This window comes from Cebus imitator, unplaced genomic scaffold, assembly GCF_001604975.1.
Source record: "Cebus imitator isolate Cc_AM_T3 unplaced genomic scaffold, Cebus_imitator-1.0 Scaffold924, whole genome shotgun sequence".
In the NCBI taxonomy this organism is placed as follows: Eukaryota; Metazoa; Chordata; class Mammalia; order Primates; family Cebidae; genus Cebus; species Cebus imitator.
Window position 1 is genome coordinate 104,305 of NW_016108239.1, and position 11,868 is coordinate 116,172.

Genomic DNA, 11,868 nt, shown 5'->3' on the forward strand with positions numbered 1-11,868 from the left:
GGTAGTTAAATTTTTTTCAAAAATCTATTTTGTTTTTTTAATGTCTGTCCTCATTTACATTCAAACCAACAGTGTGCAAGTGTTTCCTTTACATCTTTACCAATGTTTTCTTTTTATTTTACTTAAATATCTCACAGGTATTTCTTTTTGTTGTAGTATTTTTGTTTTTCTCATAGGTAAATTTTATAAATATCTCATAGGTATTTTTTGCTTGTCTTACTCTGACAATAATTGACATTGAGCATTTTTCAGTTTATCTCTTGGCCATGTCTTTTCTTGAAAAATATTTAAGCTTGGGCTGGGCATGGTGGCTAATGCCTGTAATCCCAGCGCTTTGGGAGGCTTAGGTGGGTGGATTACCTGAGGTGAGGAGTTCAAGACCAGCCTGGCCAACACAACAAAACTCCATGTCTACTAAAATTAGAAAAATTAGTCATGGTGGTACATGCCTAAAATTGTAGCTACTAGAGGAGCTGAAGCAGGAGTATTGCGCTTCAACCTGGGAGGTAGAGCTTGCAGTGAGCTGATATTGTGCCACTGCACTCAAGCCTGTTCAACAGATTCCATCTCAAAAAAGAAAACAAAACAAACAAAAAAATTCAGCGTGCTGCTCATAGTTGTTTTTTGTTGTGTAGTCATTTGAGTTTCTTGCATAATTTTTACATTATTCTCTTATCATACACATAATTTGCAAATACTTTCTCCCATTGTTGTCTCATAATGTTGATTATATCAGACTCTGTGCAGCAGATTTATACTGAAATAATCTGACTCATCCATTTTTCCTTTTGTTTCTCAGATTTTGAACTTAAATTTAAAAATTCACTGCCCAAACCAATGTTATGAGGGTTTTAGTCTATATCTTTTGTACTAGTTTCAGAGTTAATAGCTTTACGTTTAAGTAACAAATTTATTTTAAATTCTGAGGTGATCTCATTTTATTGCTTTGCATGTAAATATAAAGTTTTCTTAACATCATTTATTGAAGATACTGCCTTTTCCCTAAGGAACTGTCACCTTTTTAAGTATGTTACTAGTATTTTGATAGAGGTTGCATTATATCTAGATTATTACGTGTAATAAAAATATTTAACAATATTAATGCCAATTCATTAATGAGTAATATTTCTCCATCTGTGTATTATTTAATTTTTTATTTAATACTCTTTAGAGTATAATGTAAAGTGTTTCAACTTTTTGGTAGACTTTATTTCAAATTTTAGTTACTACAGTTACTGTGGATAAAATTGTTTTTCAATTTCATTTTGAGATAGTTGTTAGTGTGTATATAGAAATCCTACTGATTTTAAATTGTTTCTTTTGTGTTCTACAAGTTCAATGAATTTGTTTAGTAATTCTGATAGTTTTCAGTAAAGTGTTCAACTTTTCTATACATAAGATTATGCCATCTTCCAACAGGATACTTTAAATTTTTTTATTCAATCTGGATTCCTTTGATTTTATTCTCTGATTTCTCTGTCTTGGACATTTTGTGCTATGTTTGGTAGGACTAAAGAAAGTGGACATCCTTGTTCTAGCTCATAGAGAAAAAGCTTACAGATTTTCCTGTTTAGTATGTTCTTAGGTGTGCATTTTTTTTCTGTACATGAGATTTATTGGCTTGAGATAATTTTTCTCATATCTGATGTTTTTAGAGATTTATCATAAGGGGATGTTAAATTGTGTCAAACTTTTATTCTGCATCTATTTAAATTTTAGAGTTGTAAAATCATGACTAATTCTACATAAATAAAATTGTTATTTAAAGACGACTGTGAACATCTCTGCATGCAAATTATAAAATATATAGAAAATAAATGATCTTAATAAACAAAAATTTTCAAGATAGAACTGGGAAAAACAAAATCTTGAACACAGTAAAAATGTATAAAATGTAAAATGAGATTGAATAAGTAATACAAAATATCCAACCATAAAAAACCCTGGATTAAGTAAATTTACAGCCAAATTCTACCACATACATAAAGATGAGCTGGTACTTACTCAACTAAATGTATTCCAAAAAATCATGGTGAGATTCCACCCTAACTCATATGAAATCACTATTATCTTGATACTAGAATCTAGTGAAGATACAACAGAAGAAAACCACAGTCCAATATTTCTTTGAACATTAAAACATAAATTCTCCATGTAATACTAGAAAGGTGTGTTCATAAAAAAGTATTTTGCCACAATCATCTGAGTTGTATTCATGTATTCAAGAATGTTTCATTATATGTAAGTCAATAAGTGCAATTTACCTTGTAAATATAATAGAAAAAAATTATATGATTAATAAAATACATGCAAAAAAGCACTCAAGAAAATCTAATATTTATTAAAATACTCTCAACAAACAAGGCAAATAAAAAACATACCACAAAATAATAAAAGCCATCTATTACAAATTCTCAGCCACATCATACTGAACAAGCAAATGTGGATGCATTATTTACATAAATAGAAATAAGACCAGAATAGGTACTGTAAACACTTTTATTTAACATAGTTCTTTAAGTCCTAGCCAGAGCAATTCAACAAAGTGGAGAAATAAAATTTATATAATAATAGAGAAAGTCCAGTTATCTTCACTGATGACATAATTTTCTACCTAGATTTCACCAAAAGATCCTAAGCCTAAAAATAACTTCAGCAAAGTATCAGAATACAAAATCGATATATACAAATGAGTAGCATTTCTGCACACTAACGACATTGAAGTTGAGAACAAAATTAAAAACAGTTCTATTTACAATGGATACTAACAAAAAAATAATACCTAGAAATACATTACATCAAAGAAGTAAAATAGCTCTACAAGGAGAACTAAAATAACTGCTGAAAGAAATCAAAGATGACACAAGTATTAATAGAAAAGCATTCCATGCTCATGACATTGAATAACCAATATAATTCAGATGTGCAGGCTGACTAACCTGCAGATTAAGTGCTATTTCTATCAAACTATCAATTCCATTTTTCATAGAATTAAAAACTATTCTAAAGTGTATATGAAAAAATAGAACAACCCAAATAGCCAAGACAACTTTACACAAAAAGTATGAACCAGACCTCACTTTACCTGAGTTCAAACTGTACTACAAGCTACAGTTACCAGTATAACATGGTTCTGTTACACACACGCACACATATGTAACATACATATGTGTGTCCCTGGAACAGATGAGAGACCCCGAAAATATTCAAAGACCCCTGAAATAAAGCTGCACTTCTACAACTTATTTTTGGCAAACAACAGAAATAAATGAATGGGAATTAACTCCTTATTCAGTAAATGGTACTGAGAAAACTGATAGTTATATGCAGAAGAAAACTGAACTCCTGCTTCTTACCATATAAAACACATGATTGAAGGTATATTAACAACTTAACTAAAACTTCAAGCTATAAAAATCCTACATGAACAACTAGAAAGTATTCTAGATACTGGCCCCTAAAGAAAATTTATGCCTAACATTTTAAAAGTGAGTACAGCACAAAAATTAAAAATTGCCATCTAATTAAAGAGCTTCTACACAACAAAAGAAACTATTAACCAAGTAAACAGACAACCTGCAATATAAAATTAAATATTTGTAAACTGATATAACAAGGATTATACAGAATTTATGAGAAAGTTAAGAAAAAATGATACAAATGAAATAGGAACTTTCAAAGGAAGATGCAAGAGCTGTCAAGAAACATGCCAAAAATTGCTCAACATTTATAATCGTCAAAGTGTTGTAAATCAAAATGACAATGTGATACCATTATACACAGAATTGCTGTTATTAAAAAAGTGAAAAAATGTTGAAGTTTTGAAGGAAAGAACATTTTTATACACTGTTGGTGAGAATATGGAAAGCAATTTGGAGATTTCTCAAATAACTAAAAATCAAATTGCCTTTTGACTCATCAGTCTCTTCAGTATGTATATACCCAAAGGAGAATAAATTATTTTCCCAAAAAGACACTTAGCAAACATGTTTATTGCAGCACTATTCATAAAAGCAAAGATATAGAATTAAACTAGATACTTATGAATCTCAGATTGAATAAGAATAATTAGGTACTTATATACCGTGAATTGCTATGCAGCCAGAGAAAAGAATAAAGAATTATTTTTGCAGCAACATGTATACAGCAGAAGGCCATTATCCTAAGCAAATATGACATGTGGTAGCTGTCACTTATATGTCGGAGCTGAACATTGGGTGCAGATGGATACAAGAAAAGAATAAGCACTGGGACTTTTAAAGAGATGAAAAAAAAAGACAAGTATTGAGACACTTTTAGACATGATGTATACTATGTGGGCAATGGCATTATTAAGCGCCAAAACCTCAACATGCAATATACCTATGTTACAGATCTGCTCATGTACCTTCTGAATTTAAAATAAAAATAATAAAATGCTTTCTGGTATAATGACATGTTGCATTTCTTCAGTTCTGGGCCAATAGTTATGATTAGGGGTGAAAGAATTACTCACTTTTTAGACCATAGAAATGAATGTTTACCAGGTCTCTTTGAACTCTATAAGCTACTATCTCTAAAAGCTCTTGGCCTATAGCCCAAGAAGTGTTTTATTCCTAAGTATGCAGCTAAAATAAAAGACTCTACATTTTTATTTTTCATTTATCTGTACAGTAGACTATAGAGTTAATTTGTAACTCTACTCCTTTTGGAGAAAAATGGTGTGTTGTTTAATCACTTCTTTTTAAGAATGAACTATTTTTGAAAATGTTAGCCTATGAAAATTATGTTAAATCGCTGAATTAGGAAAAGGAAACATTTTTAAAAAATGCATAGGAGCCTTATAGGAATAGCCCAAAAATGATGAAACAGACCAAGTTATTCAAGACCATACTGCTGCAAATGCTCACTCCATCACAATTATTCTAATGAAAAAAGGAACAATTGATTGGGAGATATTTCTAGACTACTTTTCTGATTTAATTGCAGTGTTAGATGTTTTTTCTTATTATTTGCCATATAGAAGTCTCTACTTTAACAAAAGATTTTGTGAATTTCAAGTAATATGCTCAGACGTGTATTTTAATTATTCTGTTTTTAGAGAGAAAGAAACAGAACCACTGAGAGAAATAACTTGCTTACCATAGCAGAGGCAGTATTAAAACACAGGCAACTTTGTCTCCAGAGATGACAGTCTTGAGTACATCAATAAAAACCTTTCAAACAAAAGAAATGATTTTTAACACTCATTTTTAATAAAAATTTAAAAAATAATTGAATAAATTTTTATTGTTATATGTGTGTGGTTGTATAAAATGGTACAGTAAGGAGAAATAATTTAAGCCAGAGAAGATACGCTAACGTTTGCAACAAATAAAATTGCAAAGTAGTCAATTATTATGTACAGACAATATCTCTGTTTACTTAGATAACAAAAGCAATTAAAAAGCTTTTTTGAGATAGAGTCTCACTCTGTTGCCCAGGTTGTAGTGCAGTGGTGCAATCTCAGTTCACTGCAACCTGTGCCTTTTGGGTTCAAGCGATTATCCTGCCTCAGCCTCCCAAGTAGCTGGGATTACAGGCCCATGTCACCACACTTGGCTATTTTTTTTTTTTTTTAAATTTTTAGTAGAAATGGGGTTTTACCATGTTAGCCAGGTTGGTCTCAAACTCTTGACCTCAGGTGATTCACCCACCTCAGCCTCCTAAAGTGCAGGGATTAGGCATGAGCCACTGTGTCCAGCCAAAAAGGCTGTTTTAAAAATCTATTCAGATGGGTAGGCAAAATTCTACGATGATTCTCAGTCTGTTAAACATCTGCTGAGTATGTAATCCTTTCCTTTGGGATATATAAAAGTTATGACTTTGCTGGGAAATTACTCATGAAATAAGGTAACTAAGGTGTTGACTTTGTGTTCATTCAAAGAGAGATTATTATGATTGAGCTAAACTTAATCATAAGAGAAAGACACATCATATAAAAACACATTTGCCAGCCTGGAAGTCAGTGAATTCTTGGTGGGCCATATTGTAAGCTGCTTATGATGGCTACATGGTAGGAAAAATATTTCTACAGTATCATTATTCCTGCCTCCCACATTTTACTTCCAGTAAGAATCACAGGAGGATCCCATGGCAGAGAAAAAAGGGGGGTCTCAGTCATGCAAGAAATAACCACCTCTTATTAGGGATAGCTTAAGATAAACAGAGGAGACCACGACATGCCACATCATTGGAGGAAGAAGGCAATAAAACCTGATTGGGAAGTCTCACTGACATTAGAAGCAATATTTACTAATTCATAGTAAAGGATCAGCCTCTGGGACACAAATAGTCTACCATCTTAGAAGCATACATAATTTTTTGTTTTCACGGTTGAAAAAAATTGAAAATGCAATAAGTTTTTTATTTTATTTTTGAGTTGGAGTCTTGCTCTGTCACCAAACTGGAGTGCACTGGTGTGATCTTGGCTCACTGCAACCTCCGCCTCCCAGGTTCAAGCTATTCCCCTGCCTCAGCCTCCCAAGTAGCTGGGACTACGGGCATGTGCCGCCATTTTTTTTTTTTTTTTTAATGTTTTAGTAGCAATGGGTTTTCACCATGTTGGCCAGAATGGTCTCAATCTCTTGACCTTGTGATCCACCTGCCTTGGGCTCCCAGGCATGAGTCACCACACCCAGCCAATAAATTTATTAATAATAAACTTCTAATTTTATAGGATTCTACTACACTGTCATGCAATTTTAAACTGTAAACATCTTCATATAAATATGTATTGAATGCACAGTTACATAGATAGCTTATTAACATGGTATGTAGATTAACATTGTAGAAGTAACAATTAGAGAAAACAATTGAAATGAGATAAAATGAGTCAAAATCAATCAGTAGCTGTAGCACCAGACAGATGGCAGAGCAAGAACAAAGAAAAATCCCTTTGGTTCCAGAAAATCTGAAAAGGAGAAAGGCTTGTTAAGCTTTCAAAGCCACCCAGGCAAAGTAGGCACTTGTGGCAAAGAAGGAGCAGAGGAAAGAAAAAGGGCTCAAGCTTAAGCGACTGGAATCATGTCTACATGTTTTCTGGTGGCAGAAACATGACAAGATGTGTCTCAGATGACTAGAAGTGAAAGCTCATGCCTTGGAATTGCCAGATAAACATTTCTTGACCTTTGTTGTAGACATCAAAAAGATTGATGGCATGAGTTTACTGGTGTAGAGAACCATTGCAAGAATTCACTGAATGAAAAATTTTAGTGGTGTCTTTGTAAAAGTCACCCCCAAGAACCTAAAAATGCTGCCTATAGTGGAACCTTATGTAACCTGGGGATTTCCAAATCAGTTTGAAGCTTGGACAGGCCAAGGTCAAGAATTAGGTCATTCCTCTGACAGACAATACAGTGTTTGATGAGCACCTGGGGAAGTTTGGTGTCATTTGCTTAGAAGACCTCATTCATAAAATTGCCTTCCCAGGAAAGCATATCCAGATCTCCTGGTTCTTGTGCCCTTTCCACCTCTCAGCTGTTAATACTATTAAAAACAGAGTGGGCTTCCTTGAGGAGATGGGCACACCTGGCTATCAAGGTGAATGCATCAATCAGCTCCTCCATCAGCTGAACTAGATCCAGGTGTCAAAGTTCAGTAAATTTTTATCAATGAAGTGAAATCATGTGTTTCTGGTTTTTTTTTTTTTTTTTTTTTTTGAAATTTTTATTAAGTATCTTCAGAGAAGATTATTTCCTGCCTTATCTTTAAAAACTGGAAAGTAGGGGTCAAAGCAAAGACAGTAGCTTGTGTTCATGGCAAGTGCCTTTCATCACTGTCCAGTTCCAAAGGAAAATTCCAACATTTTCTACTTTGGCTCCTGCCTCATTTGAAAGCAGCACATTCCATGGAGGAAGGAGTCCTGTTTGTTTCATATTCTGTACTAGGGTTTAATATTGGTAAGTGAGTAACTCTAGCATTTGTACAAGGTTGCTAAGACTCCTGGAGCAGTCTTAGGACATAATTGAATCTTCAGATTTCTGAGGACTTGTTTTGTAAAAGACTTGAATTACACATAGGAAGAAAAAGACAAAAATAAGTGTTCACTTGTCTCTGCTGTGAGTCTATGTTCCAACTTGTCAGTGGTGGCCTTGAGAGCTCTCAGACATGGCTGGCTCTAGGGTATATGGTGGCTTTTGTACCTTAACTTGAAACTGGCTTAGTACTTTTTTCTAAAAGCTCAGGATTTGAGAATGAGGACCCCTTCACTAGGAAAGCAAGTACACACTCAAAATTTTGCTTGCTGTTTTAGGTTGTTGAGACCCTTCTCAGATACACGTGCACTTTAGGGGTTTTGTTTGGTTTGTTTATCATTTTTGTCTTTGTTTTGAGATGGCATCTCACTCTGTTGCCCAGGCTGCAGTGCAGTGGTGTGATCTCAGCTCACTGCAGCCTCCACCTCCTGGGTTCAAGTGATGCTCCTGCCCTGGCCTCCCAAGCAGCTGGGATTCCAGGCATGCACTATCATGCCTGGTTAATTTTTGTATTTTTAGTAGAGAAAGAGACAGTGTTTCACCATGTTGGCCATGCTAGCCCCAAACTCCTGACGTCAATTGATCCACCCGCCTGGGCCTCTCAAAGTGCTGGGATTACAGGTGTGAGAAACCACACCCGGCCCCTGTGTACCTTATGTGAGAAGTCCTGCTCTTAATCAGAATTGGTCACGCAGGCTCTGATCTTGCCCCTCTGATTCCATGTCCTGTGGAAAACCAAAGCTTACCAGGACAGCTTTTTCCCTTCCTGCTGGCAGATTGTGTTGCCCCTGCACCATCTATAACTCACAAATGCCCATCATGTCTCCTCCTGGGCTTCAGGATAGAATTACTTGGTTTCTCTGATGATCAGCACTCTTCCTTAAATCCCAAATCAGAAAGAAATGAACAACTTTTCTTGTTTTGTATGTATGAAATTAGCACTGTTTGGCTTTGTAGGCCCCAGAGAGACAGGCAGCTTAAGTTTGTTCTTGCATATTCCAGTCTCGAGAAGTATTGCCCTTTGTCTTGCTGGTAATGAAATAGTAGATGGTAGACCATCAACTGGACATATGGGGATTTTAATCCTGAAAACAGTGTGACTGATATTGCTTGTGTTTTTCATCAGTGTCCACACCAGATGGGTCTTCCTGCCACTCTCTTTACTTAGTTGCTCCCCACTTGCCATCTGAGCAGTTGGCCAGGATGTGCCAGGCCTAGGTTAAATTTGGAAACATACTTGACCGTTCTATTCCCTGGCCCTTTCAGATCAGTTTGGCTGCAATTTTGGCTCCTGGAACCCTCAAGCATAGCTGGGAAATCAAATGAGTGGTGCAACTGCCTTAAAATGTGCCAGATTATAAGGTAATTTGGTTGGCTATCTTCAGAGGTAACCTGCCAAAGAAGATGGTATAGATGTTACTCTTATATTGTAAAACATTGTGAAATCAGATTACTTTAAAATGATATATTACAAAGTTAAGGAAAAAAGTAGTTGTGACCATAGAAGCCCAAGGCTTATATCCCAGCTCTGTCTTACATGAAATATGGGTACAGTGTTTCCAGTCTTTGTAAAATGGGAGCTGATATCCTCCAACCTGTGTGCCTGACGTGGCAAATGTTACAGTGAGCCAAGATCACATCACTGCACTCCAGCCTGGGTGACAGAGTGAGACTCCACCAAAAAAAAAAAAAAAAAAAAAGAAAACTGGAAGTGAACTCTCGCCATAATCTTTTGTTCTTCCTGAGGGTCTGGAGGAAGTCACACCCATGAGCCAGAGCTAATATTCTTTGCTGCGGACCCAAATTTTAAGAAAAATTTTTTCTTTTTAACCAATTGAAAATCAGAAAATCTTTGGCTCTACCAATGTCCAAGCTCCTGCTTCAAGATATCTCACCTTTTAGGTCAAACCAATGTATAGCCTCCATTTACTGATGCATGACCTTGCCTATAACCTCTATCTCCATAAAAATTATCACCTGCAAGCCATTGGGGAGTTTGAGTTTTAGGAATGAGCTGTGTGACTCTCCTTACTTGGTGCCCTGCCGATAAATGCTGTTTCTCCTCCTGCAAACTTCATTGCGGATGTTGGGCCTTACTGCACCAAAAGAGCTGACCCCAGTTCAGTTCAATAACATTTTCTCAAATTATTTCTAAACAACTCACTCACTGTCTTCTGTTTGCTCTCCTCTCACCATAAAAACAAAAGAGGTGTCCGGACATCACAAATCCCATTTTAGGTCATCTCTGCTCCTGGGTACATTATTTACAGAAAATAGCTACACAAATGGACTTATATTCCATCCATGATCTGCCAACTCTTTTTTGAAAAAAAAAAAAAAAAAAAGGCCATATTTTGGAAACCATTCCAAGATAAGTCATCTGACTGAAAAAGTTTAATTTCAAAACAGCATTATCTACTCATTGCAAAAGCAACTCTCCTTGTCCCTGAACAATGTCACCAGTGGCCTCAAATCCATGGCTCACCCATGATAGGAAAACCCTGCCTGCTGTCCTCCATAGCCACACACCGTCAGGAGGAAAGGCTGGTGCAGCAGAGGGAGAACAAGAGAGGTGAGTGTTACATAACCAAGGGTTCAGGTAGCTGATCCTTCCACATGCTTGTTTACCTGTTCTTAGTCATGTTCACCTGTTCCATCTCATTGCCCATGCTTCTTGCTGTGTGTTTAAAGCGGTGTAAATAAGCACTATAATTTGTTCTTCAAGCCTTCTGTTCTGTGGCCTCCGGGGTAGCCTTCCTGGAAGTATAGTTGAAGGCTATTACTATTGCCTCAAGGTAATTTCCCAAGGGACAGGGGAGTCTCAGATCAGGCTCCCTGGGAGCAAAGCCAGAGACAGAGATTCCTGTTCAAGTGGTAGATGAGGAAGTTCTGTCTGGAGAAAAAGCTCTGTGAGGAAGTGGGTAAAGCGAGATAAGACAGGGGAAGAAGCAAAGCAAGGATGAGGCTCAGCTGCAGTTTAACCTCAGCCTGATCCCACCTGGGAGCCCTAGGGTGTGGAAGGCACCAGGGATCGGGCTTCTTAAGCCAGAGGATCAGACTTTATATGCTGTTCTAGCAGATGGTAAAAGGGGCCTTGTCAGGACACCAGCAGCATCCATTACAGAGGAATAGCCTAAACTCCCTTCCCAGGTAAGTTACTGCGGCAAGGGAGAGAAGTGAGGACATGGTGGGAAAGTGATGACATGAAGGACTGGAAAGGCAAGGTGCGATGTAGCTTGGAAGCATCTAAAAGCCAAAGTAAGAAGTGCAGACCTGATTCCAGGTGCCAGAAGCCACAGGGAGTTACAGTGTGCTTTTGAGCATGTGTGGGATTTGGAGCAGTGCATAAAAAATCAGATGACAGCGGCAGGTGTTGGGAGAAGCTGCTGGCAAGGAGAGAGCCTGTGATTCCTCTGAGGCCTTTGTGTGACTTTGGTAAGAAGGCTACTTACCAGGGTCTTGTTTATTCAGCCATCAGCCTTATTCTGAAGGATCAGGAACAGGTTCCATGTCCTCAGGATGGAAGCCTCACCAAGTCAGGACCGGTTGGAAGAGTGGGAAGGGATGCATTGCTGGAGGCTTTTCCTCAGAGAAGAATACCTCATAAAAAAGTTTTGCAGCTGACCCAGGCGTCTTCAGAGGCCTGAATACTGCCAGAATTGTCCATACTGAGCTGGCTTCACGTGAACTCTCAGATTTTTATCGGAAGTGCTATGACCACCTGGTCAGCTGCAGGATTCTTGGCCTCAGACAAAGCCAGGCTTCAGTCAATGATCCTTCCTCAGTGCGGAGGTTTGTTTGTCCATTAAAACCTTGAGGGAAGTGTTTCTTTAACTTCAGAATAAAAAGACTAATCTGGAGAGGCCAAGTGTGG